The following is a 15464-nucleotide window of genomic DNA, read 5'->3' as shown; positions in this document are numbered from 1 at the left end:
TATATATTCGCGATCGCGTTAAAAACTCAACAGTGCTGTTGAGTGGTATACGTGTATCAGAGCTGCGCTGTTTTAGACGGTCAATTGAAAGCACAAGTAGAAAGAACACGGCATTTCACTTAAGCGAAACAAATATGTGCGTAGTGGTTACCCAGATCGAGTTCTCTCCCGGCTGCTTCTTAGCGTTACTTCTTAAATTCATGGAGAACCGGCCCCTCGCGTGAGCTGCAAGGTCGTTCTTGATGCATGTGCGTCTCAAGAGGAATGGAAAGCAGAGGACGGCGCCATCGGATAATCTGGAGAGCCAATATCGAATGGCTCATCAAGATTACTTCGAGTCGGTAAACCCAAAACATGTTATACGTATGGTGTCTCTCAGCAACTACCACCGCGAAAAACATGAAGGTGGAGTTCGGTTCAAAGACCATGAGAGGTTTTAAACTTCAAGATTATGAAGATCTTCAGCAACCGATGCAATTCTTAGCATGAATTTCAAGCGGTATTAATTACGAGAACATAAAACATGTTGGGAAGCCTAATCGTAAGCATCGTGCCCACGTTTACGGCTCTACCGCAATAAGCCATAAGACTGTGATTATTACCGATTTTTTCAAGTCCTCTAACGAGCCGTTCAATGTTTTCAGTTCATGCACCCCGTAAACGGAGACATCACTCGAATCGAATACGACTGGAGATTAGCTGCCACTTTTAGATACGCACTCTCCGTGTTTTGAAAAATATTGAATATTTCCGGTAACGTTGCGTCGAGGAGTTGCCGCGTAATTATAATAAAATGAATGAAATAATACTTTGGGTACGAGGCGCGGTCGCAGTCATCCCGTACAAATCGGTCGAGTCTGATCAAAGGCGCAAGGTGCAGGGTCAGCTCCCGAATATACACGAGCATCGGCGCATCGCGCCAGAATGTTCATGACTCCCGACTTCCGATGAAAAGGAGATAAAATACCTAACTAAGTTCAGAAGAGCGTGAAATTGAATCAGGAATGGAAGTGCGTGCATCGCGTGCTCCGGCCGATGGCATCGTATAACCAAAATTAAACTCAAGGATCTTTTTCCGGACAAGTACCATTTCGGTGAAACCGATCATTCTCCGCCCGATCTTATCCCGGACGCATCTGTCGTTCACAGAATGTGGATTGTGTAATAATAAACTACATCGATAGACGTATCAGCGGGTTCGTTATGGCGCAGCGGTAGACACGCATGTGATCAGGGATGTTCGATTTACATGTGAGTGTGGTGCGTGTAACGTCGACGCTTCGTAAGATCCGTACGTTCATCTCCTCGCCACATCGTGGTCCTCGGGAGTTTTTCTGACCTGGTTTGGTTGAGAGGAGATGATCGCGCTGCACTCACGGCTGCACCACCGTCAAAGGTGCCTAGTCATTTCGAGTGGCTGATAACGACTATTAAATGACTGGCGGGCAAGTGATTGGACATCGAGTCGACCGAGACGTCGGTGCACGGTAGCGTTACCGCGTGTAATCGAAACCCCTCTCGATATAATCTGGAGGATTTTAAGTATGAGCAGCGTGTACGCAAATGGGATTATTCCGTTGAGAAGGAGAAGAAGAAGAGGCTCCACACTCGCGGTACGCGTACAACCTAGCTCAGATCCACACGACCGTAAGTAATATTATTATATTTTTTCCACCATTAATTCATGCTCCTCCTGCAGTAAAAGATGCGCGTGTTGAGCGATGGTAATTGTGAAGTTACATTAAGATTATCGCTACCCCATAAACATCCCGCGTGCGTGGATTGCAAACTCCATCATCTTGATAACTACAAAACATATATACATGTACATATATAACGAATTTAAGTGTAGGTGAGGTACGTATGATTAATGCTACGTGTTTAGTTACGCTATGCGTGACTGATTTCATAATTTCTTCACCTACCTTATTATACGTATATATGTAGGCATATACATATCTACATGTGTATACGCCCTGGCCGTTTACGCGCATATACAGGTATGCATATGTATATATATATATATGTATACATACTCGTACATGTACCAGCATTTATGGATAATACATAAATATTTCACATTAGACGCGTGAACGCATATTTATTATCGAAAGAAAGACATCACGATCTCAACAACATCTTTTTTGCTGAAACCCACATCTGTCACACTGGCTAGACGTCGCTTCTTCCCGAACAGATGAACTTTAAGCGATACTCTGGGGTCTGCACTTGAACGCGACTTTTGCACTACACGTTGGTATACGTACTGATGGGACTGATGGGGATAATCGCGAATAACTTCAAGCTAGGGGGACAATTCACAGCGAAGAATGTTTCCGCTTCTCGGACAGTAGAGATATATTTACTCTAACCTCGGGAATAAAGTCTGAAGAGGTGGAAATTCTGGTAACACTTGAAGAATCGTCATTCGTTGAAATTTTCGACCAACCACATTACTGATTCTGCAAAATTCTTACCGTAAATATACATTCCTCTAAATTTCAAACAAAAAGGTCACAATAAAGAACCGCAGTACCCATTCAACCATCAAGCGAATCTTTTTTCCGCCTATTGCCGTGCAGGACTTTGTAACGCGTGAATGGCCGCGGGGCTAGCTGCATGCGTGGTGATATAATGGAGATGAAAAGCAAGACTAATGGTGGTACAGTGACCAACTCCGTGGTCCTCGGCTCTCCACGTGACATTAATCAACGTTTCCAACGGGTGTACGGCTGTCGACGAATCCACGCTCATCCGAGAAGCCGGGTTCTAGGTATAATGTCCCGAAGGTAAAGGTACGGAGCTGAGATCATCAGAAGCTTCAAAACGGATCAAATAAGGCAGTAACTTCACTCCAGTCGGAAGATTCCTCTTTAATTACCGTCGTCTAAACGTCGCCGACGACACATCCGATCAGTCTCCGAAACAGAGCCGATCCTCTGACCAGAGCTGTGTGTCTTTTGCCTTCTAAATTTTTTGTTTCTTTCTCTGAACAAAGTGGTTCACTCAGTTTTAATTTACAGATAACATCTCGACATCTTGAATGACTCGAGCGTATCGAACTGAACCCGAATGAAAGAGAAAATAAATTTCAGAGACGTATGTAAAAAAATCTAAAAATCATACTGATACTCTACGTGTTTTAAATCGTATCTCAGCGTAGAAAGGGAAATTAGTAAGAAGCATCGGCTGTTATTGGCGATTGATTTACATGCGCGGAGCTGTCGAATTATAAACATCCTCGATTACGGATATGAGGTCTGGTAAATCTCTGTCGCTTCTGCTTCTTCATTCGTTGTAATAAGCAAATCAAGCGGATGACAATGACTCCTGGTTATTCTAAGGGGAAAAGAATTCATGATCAGAATAAGAAATGGAGTTTTTCGATCAATCAATGTCATGTGATCCGGCTATAAGTATAACGTCTAGAAAATCATGGAACGTGCTTTGATTCTTCGGAAGGGATCAAAGAAATCGAGCTGAAAATTACGGTGTTACATTAATTGAGCCTTCATTATGTTTTGGCATTTACCGATTTGAACGAAAAAATGGAGGCGCCATGGCATTGCACGAAAGATATTACACACCCTGTGTGTTTCTACTAGACTACCAACCGATCAAAAGTTGGTATCAAGCCGATGCTGCAAGCCACATAAATAAGCTAGGTATTACACGACCCGATCAAAATTTACGAGCATTTCGAACACCTGACAAGATCTGCCGGTAGTTTTTCAGAAGTTGGTCGATCACTCGGGACCCAGAGTTCGGTACCTATGAGTGATTGACGCTGTAAACTACCAATCACGGTGTCAATTTCACCTCAATATTTAGCAGCACGTCGATAATGCCTCGAACATTGATGGGCATCTGATAGTCGTAGACGTAATACTTACGCAGCTGCAGTGGATAAGTGCCACAAAGTAATAGCGTCTGTCACGGGGAGATTGATCCGACGATATTATTTAGTGGATTTGCTCCATATGGAAGTAAAATTTACCGATGTCAAAGTGAGACGGCTTTGCGTCATCTGTTAAACTTTTTCAGCAAAGTCTTATCGCGATCCTCGCATCGTCCGGCAGACAGGCGAATAAGATGGAAGATTCGGCTGATCAACATCCATGGTTATAATAGTGATGCAAACTGTCGTATCCCGGTGACAGCCGGAAGCAAAGTTATACTAGCATTGCGAATTATGGAGTAAAAGTTTTGCAGGCTGTGCCATAGAGTTAGAAATCGCAGTTTCAGAAACGGAAGAAGTTGACGACCGTTGGGGCGGATTGGTTTCCGCGAAAACGAATCGGGAAACTAGTTATCCGCAACTTCCTCTTGGGCAGGATATTTCTATCGTATGCGATCCTTGGATGATCGTTTAGTACTTGTGTTTACACGTGAGGCTACTTCCTAGGTCTCTGCCTAGGACGGATTCGTCACGCTACTTCGTGTCAAATCGTGCATTTCACTTTTCTAAAGCAGGTTATTAATAATCCTCCTATTCCTAAGCCGAGACAGTCGGGCGTGCTTGGTCGTCGAGGGGAATTATTACGTAGGTAGAAAATACATAGTTCAGAACACGCATGGAACAGTTAGTTACTACGATAACGGCTTGATATGTATATACAGGGACTGAAAGAAAGTCGTTGGGGATCTAGAGTGTTTGTTTTTTCGGATATAATATCTCAGGTGTCTTTCCGCAGGTAAGTATAACGCTTAATTTATTGTTATAACTGCGTACACGTGGTGTAATAGCGCGATGGAAATTGGAACAAATGTATAGGAAGGCTGCGGGTGAAAATAATTTCAAATAACCAATTATCTCCGGCAATATCTGTACCGTAGCGCGATGCACTGCGGTGCCGCATTTTTCACCTAGCGTTAATAAAATTTGTTGCTGTATACCTGACCGCGATGAGATTGAGATTAAAACTGCTTCACCGGATGACGGTATAAACTTAAATGCAAATCAAGCCTAGGTACCTAATCGACCAATTTATGACTGTGTTCAAAATTCATGCAACATAAACGTTAAGCCTTATTAAGAAACCAGTTTTTAGTCGCCCATCGCTGCGCGTATATTATACTAAATTATTCATTTTCTTCCTAACTACCCCTTAAATGCCTCTAATTGTTGGGTAAATATCTATAAGGATAATAATTGATGACTATGTTACTACATCGGAATACATGTACGGCACTGGAGAAATTCTTTGGTCAAAGATACCCGAAGGACTTAATCTCTTCATTTCCGGATTAAGAGAAGTAGTGAGCGGTATTGATTTTTCTGAGTATATATATACTTGGTGCATACGTTTTGTATCACACTCGTGCGTCTTCGTATTTCTTCATGAATTTCTTTTTTGATAAGCAGCAGTAGCCGGATTGTTGGACTTGACTCACAATTAAGCTGTTGTAATCAAGTACTGGCATGCGCGAAACTTGTATAAAAACATACAAATCGATAACGTATTGTCCATAAAAAAATACTACATCCCAAGCGTATACTCATTACCTGCTATAAGGCTATCTTACGAGTCACAAGTCTTCACTAATAGTAATTTTTTGCGTACAGAACTCTCTGGAATTGCAATGCTAAAAGGCTTTCACTAAAAAACTAACTGAACAAAAGTTTGACCGTTCGTATAAGCGGAACCCCATCTTATCGTAAATATCATCTGACATTACGGTGTGACCGGTTAAATGGGCGGACGGTCAATCAGTTACGCGTTAGCATCGGATCTGTCTTTGCCTTTTTGCCATTCGGGTCACTGCGATGGCTTATAACGTGTAACGATTATACTTCTATAGTATTTTTTTCCAAACACTTTGGCATGGACAGTTTTTCAAAGCTGAGATCGAAAATTTGCCCACAGAAATAACTCCGAATATGGTGTAATATTTGGATGGTCATTTGTCGCCGAGGTTGTTGACTGTTACCGAAAGATCAAACCCGGTGATATTACAGCAGCCATGGACTATATGGCGATCCTAATGCCTTGACAGCCTGATATGATTTAAAATAAAAATTAAAAATCGTGCAGTGGTTTTTTTTGGAGGGCAGTGTGACCACTACTCGATCTTTGAGATAGGATTGAATGGTGGCAGGACGGAGTCGGGAGGTCACAACGGTGATCTATTGTTTTTGACAAATATCTTTGACAGCATCACGACTGGACACCGACAGTCGGTCTACAATGCTGACGTACCGGTTATCGAATAATGCTAATAAAATTCAGATCTGTTTCTAATAACATACTATGGGTATAGGAATTTTTTGCGCGACTCGGATATGTAATCTCAATCATTTCTGAGTAAGATCAGTGACCCCTGAGTGGCTTAAACTCTGTACCACGGCCGGGTGATCGGCAAATACGAAACTTGTAATCAATTTATTAAATGGGCGAGCAGCGTCGTCATGGAGATCAGCGCGTTTCAAAATCAAGGTTACTGAACTGGTGGTACGTAGATAGTACATTTCTAGCGATGCTCGCTTTGCTTTTCCTCGATGAATTAGGATGACAAAATCATTGCTGTTTCAGTCATTTCTTAAAAGTAATAGACCATTACTAGCCACTTGGAGATTTGAAGAAAAGAATATTTGCTGTACAAAATTTTTATGTTTCAAAAACTCGGAAATTCATGTAAATTATTAGAAATTATTGTTACATAAGCTCACGTAACATGCCCTGTACGCCCTGAACGCCAGCTGAGTCGACAAAGAAAGATAGGAATTAAGTAAATGGCAAACACGATGTGCCGTCTATCAGTAAAGTAAAATGTGCAGGATCGAGTAATCTTAACGAGTTGCGTGGAAGAAAAACGACGAAAAAAAAAGAGTTCGAATCGCGGTGTATAAAGACATGTTTTTCCATCGCAAAGAAATATCCCTCTGCACGACATTCCTTTGTTTTTGCGCCGAAGGTAGATGCTATCTCAGGATATATCTATCGTTTCATACGCGCCACGGCGAATATGCCATCGGCTATTTTAATTAGCTGTTCATACTTCGTTAGCCAGTTAATTAAAATGTCATTAACCTTGTAGTAGTACTCGGATGCAGGTTATCCAAAGGTTCATTAAACACACACGCTAGCGCATGCTCAATTTGTTTGCTAAATAATATATCGCTAGTCACGCGGGTATTCAGGTGGTAATGAGATTCGATTACCATAAGGTTTATTGAAATGAAACGTAAGAAGAAAAAAAAAAAAAAAACGCTTTCATTTCCCACTTTCGATAGTCTCGTTTATGAATTGAACTCGTGGCTTGTTCATGCTTCGTAAAAGTAAATCGTGCGCCGAGTCCGAGTGCCGAGCACGCATTCACAGACACAAACAACGGTGAAGAGATGAGACTGGTATGCTTTCGCTGAACCTATCAACACTGACTTCCCGCGTACACTGTTAGGCCACTTCTATAAACTTTTTATACTTGAGCACATGCATTCATTCACGATCGTTTGCTCATGGGCTGTACTCAAACGACATTGTTTCCTCGTCTTCACGGTTCTCTCGAGGCACGATTTCAGGACCCAAACGTACACCATCTGTGAACAATACCCGTGATATATTATGAAGCAACCATCGTCGTTGGCCTGCCACGGACTCTCCGTCATTTCTAGTTCGCAGCCTTACACTTGAGCTCAAGATCAGGACAACCGAGAAATCGGAAAGAATGAATCCACGAGTATCGTTTTTGTACGTAATACCGACTTTACAATTGCGCATAGAAACTTGTCTCTTTCATAACTTCAAGAAGATACGATCGTATCTGTATATGATTGGAAAAATATATGTATAAATGTTTGTAAATTCCTGAATTCAAGCTTCGGTCATACGCTTTAACGAATATGTATCTGGCCGAAACAAATCTATTCACTCCAATTAATCAAATCGTTTGATCGAAGAAAGCAGTTACCGTTACACAATCCAGTGAAAGGTTCATTCCGTTTAATTAAAAACCAATCGCAAGGGCTGCACTGTCAGTTGTCCGACGCAAGATAAGTCGTTCATTTGATTTTCCTCTTTTAAAATTATCAAACGGATCGATTCCGTTTTATGATCCAATGTCCGCCTTAGATTCTCACGAATATCTCTAGGCCAGGCCTGAAAGAGTGATCAACATTGTCCACGCGTAAATTGTGGTCTTCAAATTTGTATCAAGATGCCCGTGTTCCAAGCGACTAGGCGACGGATTAACCCAAATATTTCTGATCACCTAGTACCGGTGTACACGTGTACGATAATGCCCCGTTGAGGCCGTGGCGCCGTTTGGAGTGGCGATAAGAATGGGCTGACTTAAAATGGTATGAAAAGAAGAAGAAAATAATAAGAAGGCTAATCCACTCCCGAAGCGAAAAGAAGCATTCGTGGGGGCTAAAAGTTCCGCTCTATCGAGATCTACATAGTTGCATAACTTGCATGGGTATCGATGGTTACAGGGAGCAGCAACTGAGGCAAAGCAGTCGCCGGGGCTGGCCTGCAGGATGAGGCCGGTGCTCCCTGAGATGCCCGATAAGAGTCGTCGACGCGACTGACCATGTGACTACCGGACCAGCCCGATACTCGTTGCGGCTCCAGCGCAGCCTCCGCTTCTTCTGTCTGCTGCTACTGCCTACAACTATCTCTATACCCCGTGCATCCACTGCCGGCTAGTCCATGCTGTACGCTCTACTACTGTTACTGACTGGACCACGGCTGCCCACTTGGTGGTTTTGTACCAAGGTGAACCTCGTCGTAAGCGTTGCGCCGCGCCACACTGAGCTTATGCGGCTGCCCACGATGTACTCGGAATCGGATGACTACTTCCGAGTATCGATCACCTCTTTCCATAACCGGCCGCTTGCACCTAGCCCAATCTTTGTCTGAGTGTTATACCAGCGAGGCTCGTAATTGCCGACAATGTAACTTACTTCACCGCTGTGATACACATACCCTCGTCGTTGCACAACCTCTTCTGAAACTATGGCTTATGGGGCCCTTGGTTGGGCAACGTCCTATTGTTAACAGCGAATGGACATCGTTTGTAAGTCATCATCGTCAAACTATTGTTGTTCCGCTCTTCGCGTTGAAGACCTCGTGGCGAAGTTATACTTCACGAGGATTGGTACCAGTTCTTTTCGAAATATTTTTCACCACTGGTCTAAATTGCTCGCTCAATGACCCGGTGCAGGAACGACTATTACTTATTGATCCAACGAATGTACGTCATTGACCCTCCGAATCTATTTTTGCCTGACAATATAACTTTATAATCATTTCATGCTTCGCCGCTGTGATATATTCGTCCCTGTGATGGTTGCACAACTTCAGTAGAAACTTGAACGGCCCTTGGGCGACATTGTACTGACAAAAAGAGTGGATATATCGTTTGTGAGCGATCGCCATGAAATTATTGTCCAATTATAACGGCTTTGATTTCTCCGCATTAAAGAATCCGTAGCGTAGCGAAGCAGTAGCCCAAGGATATAGATATTGGGGAAAAACAGTGCTTAACATGTTTACGTTCGGTGGTTAAAATTGTAGACTTAATGTCCTAATACCAGGCCAACTATTATTAGATGATCTACTTGTGCAAAGCAGAAGATCCTTTCCCCGGTCATTCAAAAAATATTTCCAAACAATACATTCCACGATAATGGTATTACATTAATGTTGAATGAGATTTGAGACACCATACATGATTGTGCCAGTGAACGGTTTCATAACTGATCCCTAGAACCCGTGGAACAAAATTCATTGCCATGTTTATTGTGACGAGTGTACGATTCCGGATGACCCAGTTCTCTTTCGGTAAGTGGCTGTTATTGGCGCTCCTGGCCATCAATCTATCAACAACGATTGTTTTTCGATATAGGTATATCGAGATCACGGAAGTCCAGCACGAGATGCCGCAGAAATTGGGGAAGTATGCCGCTGGGGCGTGTCTCTCGGCGTCCGTTTCGATTACCCTTGTTCACCTGAGCGGTATGGCGCACCCTACGACTTAAAATATCTGATTGAGTACCGACGGTTCGTTTAAGGTCGAAGAGCAACGGGTTAACGAAATCCACGTAAAATCAGTTTTATGAGCTGCAAATTTACAGACACGCACGACCAAAATATGCTCATTCTTTGTTCAGTTTTTGTAAAGGAGAGTCAAGGTAAAAAGAAAAAAAAAGAATAGAGAGCAAACTTAAATGCAACAAGATGATCCAGCATGCACGACAGGTTCACGATCTAGTGACTCATAGAAATATCGAAAATTATTCGGTTTCACTGAAATATTCTTATACCTTGAGTTCTGGGAAATCAAAGTATCACAATTTTGAAATACTAACCCATCTTGAATTTTTGGGAACAAGGTTTCTGACAAGAACTAATCATTAACTCAAATTGCATGTTTCAAACACATTTCAATACTGCATGAATAATATCATTAACGACGAATTCAAATACAAATCAAAAAATTTTCCCCGGATGACGTTTTAAAAAACAAGGAACGATACTCGCTTAATCATGCACGATATAACGAAGGCACCAATTGTGGAAGATGAGGGAGCATGCAACCGGGTGAAGAATCGTTCGGCAGACATTTGCAAGAGTAAATGGCACGGGTGAATAAAAAATATCCACAAGGTATGCAGGATGAATGCGCTTACGTGCTGCGCTATTGAGACGCGATAAAGCGCAGGTCTCCGAGAGAAGTCCCGAGGCCTAGTAGGGGAGGTGACTTTGGCTATGTCGTATCCGTTGTTAAATATAACCAACGCTTTGATAAATCACACGAATATCTCAATGGCAGAGGGGCGGTGGCGAACGCGTAGGCCGTCAATGCGCTCGCTCGGGCGTAAAAAGTTCGTAATAACAGACTCTGGGCATCGCTGCATCTCTTCGACCCCTCGAATGCCTTTGCCTTGGCAACCTACGCCACGTGCTCCCTTTTCTCATTTAAAAAATGATTGCGGAAAGAAAGCATTTGCTTCGAATTACAGTCTTTCACGTAGTTACGGGTGAACCTGCAGTGTCCTCTTGACCGAAGTTGCGCAAATCGAATAAAGAGAATCGCGGTACTCTTCGAGCCCTGTCACATTTGCGCTATAATTCGTCGAGAACCGGTCTTTATCGTGCAGGACGAATGTCAAGTTCAGTAAACTTCGCTAGTGGCAACCCAAGGAATACGATAGCTCATCCACAGTCGAGTACCTCCGCGTAATATCCATCATCCATAACAGTTGTACCGTTATTCGTATGGTACGCGTACGGTTACGGAATATCTAAAGTTAATTCACAGAAGTCACTATCGAGAATTAGGGTTTGCTGTTGGTTATTAACTGATACCTCATCGGAATCCCGTTGAAATAAGAGCTCACTGTGCGTTATCAGTACTGGATGCTCGTGTAGCATGCGCAGCTACACCGTTCGAATAAAGCAGAATTTTATACAGGCGGTGACTTCCGGCAGATGAGCGAGTATCGCGCGCACCGTTCCTTGCAGGATTGAATTCCATATTCTTTTCTCCGAGTCAACATCTTTCTGTTTTTCCTCTCTCTCTCCGTCAGGGATTAATGAAAATACCCAAAGGAGAAGCGCGAAGATTTATGCTGTTAATAAAAAGACGTTTAAAAGCAAGATTTATGTTGTTATTTGGACAGACGCCACCTTGTGGATATATATACACGCAAGACGGTGGTATGAAAAGACTCGGAGTGGTCGGAAAAGGTAAATGCGAGAAGGTGCGAGGGCATGCTCAACTTAACCTGACACAATTTGTACTCATTCAAGAGTCTGCCAAACAATGTATACAAACGCGACGTCCCGATCTGATATGATCAATGGCGCTCTAGCTGTGCTTATTAAATTCCTGTGTGATCGTAGCTGACGCATCGTATGATTTGTGTGGGTACTGATTAATCCGTACGAATTCCAGAAATTTCGTATCACATTTAAGATGCGTCAAACCACTCTGAAACCAAAACATAGTCTCACCATTCTGTTGTTAGTTTTAACGTTTAATAATAATTGCTCACCGTTAACCATTCGTGAAACCCGAGAACGGAAATTACTCCTGTTCATTTACAGGACCATTAGAAGAGATTAACGCAACTTTGCGAGTCCGGAAGACAAGCCTCACAGCAATCAACGTTGATGATCATTCTGCATGGTGCATGATTCACGCTCACCAAGAGTTAACTGCAGCTGAATCGTGCCAGGCTTTTGTGGGTGTGACTTACGTAGGCATAAAACCCGGGTATCTCGACAGTTGTCGAACAACGTGATATTCGCCCATGGTTCCCCGTCGCAATATCTCTGTCTCTCCGTCCGTCTTCTTATCCGTCGTAAATACCTATGAACAATGGATGGTATTAGATCAATTACGAAATATAATCGCCCTTCCTAGATTACGTTAGCATGGCTTATGATAGGTTAGTTATAATGCTACGTTCTCACTTTTACCGTTGATGCAGACGGCCCTTCCGGTCGGTGCGCTCGTCCGCAACCTGCGCTTCTCGTCAATATATTCTTAGTTGCCCTCGCGGACACACAAGTAGATAAATGCACGTTTAACATAGCTAATACGTACGTTCGACGACAAAGTATCATCGTCTATACAGGCGCACGCTGTTCTCTCATGCATCTGTCGCTACTACCAAAGCTTTATTTTCATTGGCTACAGCGTTATAGGCCACATGGCGAGACCGTTTAAACAACGATCACTATTTGGTGAAGCAATTCCGGAAACTTTGCAGAGATCTATCAAGGTCTTTCAGTTAAACTGAGAGAAGTTACTCTCATTCGCAGCATCGATCTCGTCGAAGAGCTGCTCGTAACCATTCATCATCCGCTATTCGAAGTTTTCATGCTGATTGCTTAGTGATGGTAGTCCTGATGGATGGTGTAAGGTATAATGTACAAATAAATCCTGAACTCGAAACCACTGCAGGATATTGATAATTTTCTATGTGGTTCCATCCGTTCCATCAATAGATTAGCAATAATCCCTGGAAGGTCTGCTGAAAGTGTTGGTGAATCTCGAATCAGGAGTTTGCATTCTTGGTAATGGCGACGACCTATTCAGCGAGCGTTACGGAATAAGTCCGACTGTGAACCCCTTTATCCTCGTATCTATTACGAGCCGATGTAGATCGATACAGATCGCACCTACAACACGCCAACCAGCATCGGATGAATAATTAATGAATAATAATCGATGGTATCACAGGTACAATGCCGGCATGATGATCGCGAGATCAAATCCCCTGCCTTGCTCCTCCGTCTTAAGGGCCAGAAGTGATCCGATCGCTGCTCATGGGCTGCTGGTAGACTTTTGCTACGGTGCTGTCCACTTCCAAGTCCTGCTGCAGCATGTGCAGAGCACCAACAAGAATAAAACTTACAGATAAATTGACGAAAATAAAAGACCCGATAGACCGACCATGTGGTGGTGTGCTGCCCCCCTGCAATCACGATGAGCAGCTATATTTACCTTCGCTTCAACCTCCCCTTCACTCTTCATCTTCAATTTTCCCCGGCCCTTCTTCATCTGCAATGTCCTGCCCTATCCGCCTCTCGATCCCGTCTCTGGTGCTCTTCCCGACTTGTGAATTTCGTAATGCGCTTATTCATCATCCGGCTTTTATGCTGATTTTAAAATCTGCATCTTGCAGCGTATTTTCAGCAAGTGTGATCGCTGGTTAACAGATGTTGCCGTGCCTTCGTCAACTGGCAAGTTTGCAAGCATTTGACGCACCGCACTCGGATATTCATAGGTCTGGCCCAAGGCGTGATTTTTACGTTACCTTAACGAGTGCCGAGTTCCAGCGTAAGCATCCCGAGCGAAGCAAAAGGGCACTGATGAGCACTGATGAGTCTGTGGAACCTGAAACAGTTCAACGACAGGTGCAGCAAGGCGCCGGCATAAAAGTTTAAAAATAGCCTTGGAGGGGTAAATTCTGGTTCGGTGGAAATGATTGTTGAATAGAAAAAAGGAGTGTATAGAGTTGAGGAAAAAGGAAGTTTCAATTTAGGGTTCGTTAAGTTCTAGTTCATGTGCATCTTGAGATGCAGTAACGAACGCCGCGATAACCGGTTTTTACATCGTACCTACAAACAGTTTTGAGATACGATCGGTATAGGTCATTAACGTCTTGTAAAATGAATCAAGGTGCAACACATCTGATTAATAACGTAAGTTCATCGGGCTGTGCTCAATGTCCGAACAATTCATTACTCTGCCACTCGCGCTTCACTCATTTTGCAAGGCTGACGAAATCTTTCCGACGAAATTTTCAACGTTTCTTTTTCCCTTCCCTTTCGAAGTATCGACCTTCTCGGACCAAGAAAAGAAAACCCACGACGCGGTAGGATGCAGTTGTAAAAAGCACGATGCTTTATATTGCGATAATCAAGGTACCCTTGACCGCGCAGAATAACTGACTCTGAATTTACACGCCGTATAATTCACAAGCAGCGGTACAAAATTGAAAAAGGAAATTTTTTTAGGTAAATTTTCTATTCTGACTATTGAACCATCCTTTGCACAAGAGCGTTACAGAGGCATAATAGTATATACGAGATTAAACCACTGAGGTGGCAAGCTTTGAGTTTACGTAGGTTGGAGTGATGACGCAGAGTAATCTATTAATGACTGGGATTCGAGCATGTTTTCGCGCGGTCGTATTTCGCTGCTCTGTTCGGCCTGAAATCTGCAGATGCGAAATCTGTACGACGACTGAAAGAATGTGGCTTGGGGAGAATCTCGGTGAAAGTTTCAGCTGCGGTAGAGAGTCAATGATAAATTTGACAAATACATACCTTTGCAAAGATATCCTGCGAAGTGGTACGCGCGGTTATTATTCGCAATGCATTTGGGTCAGGGACAATTTAAAATTATCACCAGGACCTTGCACGGTGGATTATGAGGAACGATTTTCTAAGGTAAAAAAATCAAGACTGCTCGTCTCTCGCTGCACGAGTTATGCACGAATATACAATTCTTGGAATGCTCCGTCTCTGACGAATTGCATAAATTTACCGCGGCCAAACGAATCCCGGGTAAAATGTATATACATATATGCAGATATGCGTGTGCATCCGAAACATCGCGTCACACGGATAAAATTACCAACAACCCGCCATTTGCAAAGATTATGTGCAGCAAGAGAGAAGAAAAATCGTATTATAGAACAACGCGCACCTGTCGGGCGAAATGTAAGGAACCGAAACGAGAAAAAGGTAGCACAAGAACGAAAGCTTAATTAAATGAAAATTACTCACGAAGGCGTACGGCGTCGTTGGGCATCGTAATAAAATCAGTCCCAGGGGTGATGATATCTGTGCGAGAAGACCGGTAGCCGAAAGCCGAAAGGTAGATGCAGGACGGCTGCACACGCGTGCGCTAGGAAGTGTTCGAGGATAGGTGTATCGACTCCTTGGTGGATAGGTGCGGGGTCCGAAAATGCATGCTCGAATGTATAGGAGGACCATGTGCAG

Source organism: Neodiprion virginianus, chromosome 3, assembly GCF_021901495.1.
Source record: "Neodiprion virginianus isolate iyNeoVirg1 chromosome 3, iyNeoVirg1.1, whole genome shotgun sequence".
NCBI lineage: Eukaryota > Metazoa > Arthropoda > Insecta > Hymenoptera > Diprionidae > Neodiprion > Neodiprion virginianus.
Note: the sequence above shows the minus strand (reverse complement) of the source record.